This window comes from Leopardus geoffroyi, chromosome D3, assembly GCF_018350155.1.
Source record: "Leopardus geoffroyi isolate Oge1 chromosome D3, O.geoffroyi_Oge1_pat1.0, whole genome shotgun sequence".
In the NCBI taxonomy this organism is placed as follows: Eukaryota; Metazoa; Chordata; class Mammalia; order Carnivora; family Felidae; genus Leopardus; species Leopardus geoffroyi.
Genome location: NC_059339.1, coordinates 75,736,130 through 75,737,943, shown reverse-complemented (window position 1 = coordinate 75,737,943; position 1,814 = coordinate 75,736,130). Strand labels below are relative to the sequence as shown.

At 44.3% G+C, this 1,814-nt stretch overlaps 1 pseudogene; it reads left to right on the top strand.

Moving 5' to 3' along the window:
• The first annotated feature begins 774 nt into the window (after positions 1–774).
• LOC123587501 lies at positions 775–1,148 on the top strand (annotated as a pseudogene).
• The last annotated feature ends 666 nt before the right edge of the window (positions 1,149–1,814 follow it).

The window sequence follows — 1,814 nt, the reverse complement described above, 5'->3', positions numbered from 1 at the left end:
TTGGCCAGATAACAATAACAATGTAAATGTATGGAGTGTTTTAAAGGTTTGGAAAACTATGACATCCTTGATGTTAATAGTCAAAATTAAGATTGCCAACTAAAGGAGGTGGTAAGTATTGTTTGGGTAGAAAATTTGACATAATAACAAAGGAAAGAGACTTCTTGTGCAGTTCCAGGATGGCCCAAAATCAAGTCCTTGCACCTAGTTTTAGACGAGGTTTGGGCAATGGTGGTCTCATTGGTCTGCTAAGGTGATTGTTTTGAAGGAATTGATTCAGATGCATTCATTCCAATGTGTTAGTTATTAAAAATCACAGCCATTGTGTTAGGGGCTTTCAACAAACAGTCACAAAGTACCGATGAAGTGTTAGGTACCAGAGTCATAAAAGCAGGTACAGGGCTCCAATGTCTGGATTTGCAATCTAATTGGGGTCAAATGCAGTACTGTAACAGGTGCAGGAATAGAGGTATATGGGGCCAAATGACCCAAAGGAAGGAGCTGTCACATCTTTGGAGGTTAATGGGGCAGAAGGGTATCAGGAAAAACTTCACAGAATTAGCACCAACCCTCACAACCACCCCAAGGTTAAATATCAATATCCCCATTGTGCAGATCAGAGAAGTTACAAGGCTAGACAAGTTCACACAGCTAAGAAGAGTGAGAAAGAGTGAGAATACCAAAGATATTTTCCCTCTGCTTGGTTCATTGGACCTAATTGCACTCAGGTACTAAATCCCAGGGTTTGGGGGAGCTGCAGGCTTCAGTGTAGACATGGCCAAGTCCAAGAAGCACACCACACACAACCATTCACAAAAGATGGCATAGAAATGGCATCAAGAAACCCTGGTCACAAAGATATGACTCTCTTAATGGGGTAGACCCCCTGAAGAGCATGTGCTTTGCCAAGAAGCACAACAAGAAGGGCCTGAAGAAGATGCAGGCCAACAACACCAAGGCCTTCAGTGCACAAGGCTATCAAGGCCCTCATCAAGCTGAAGGAGGTCAAGCCCAAGATCTCAAAGGGTGGCAGCCACAAGCTCAGTCGCCTTGCCTACATCACTCGAGGCTCTGTCTGGCAATGTGAGGATGGAAGTACAGGTGTGACTCCTGGGGCTGGTGTCCTCCTGTGCTATTTGTACAAATAAACCTGTGGCAGGATCTGTCAAACAAAACAAAACAAAACAAAACAAAACAAGGGTTTGGATCTGGTTCTCCCTGAAACCCAACACAATGCTCTTCCCCCCAAGAATGCCGCCTTCCTCTTCTTGAATGATCAGCTTTGTTTTGTTTTAACTCTATAGGAATGCTTTAACTGAAACAACGCACCTAGGACAGTCCCTGGCCCAACAACCAGAGGGAACTTGGCAGGGACTCTGCGTGTTAGTCCCTGCGAAGCCTTGGGAGATCACTTCACCTTCTAGGTTCCTGTGTCCTCACCTAGAGGAAAGGGTGTGGTATAGGGACTAAACTCAGGTGAGGGGTCACAACCTGAGTGCGTCTGGATGTACCATAAGTAAGCATAGGGTAGGGATTTTGGCCTCTGGAAGTGCAATGAACAGTTGCTTCTCAGTTGTTCCCATGGAGGAATGGGGCCAGAGCTTCCAGTTTTTCAAGAAAATCTCTCAAACTTTATTTTTATTTGAAATCTCCTCATTTTTAAGTATCAACAACAAATTCAACTTAAAACAAACAAAGAAACAAAAACACCATGCAGGTCAAACAAAGTTGTGTCCATCACGGGGACCCATCTGGCCACCAGTGTGCAACATCTGGATTCCATGACATTTGAAGCGTCTTCTAGCTCTAGAATT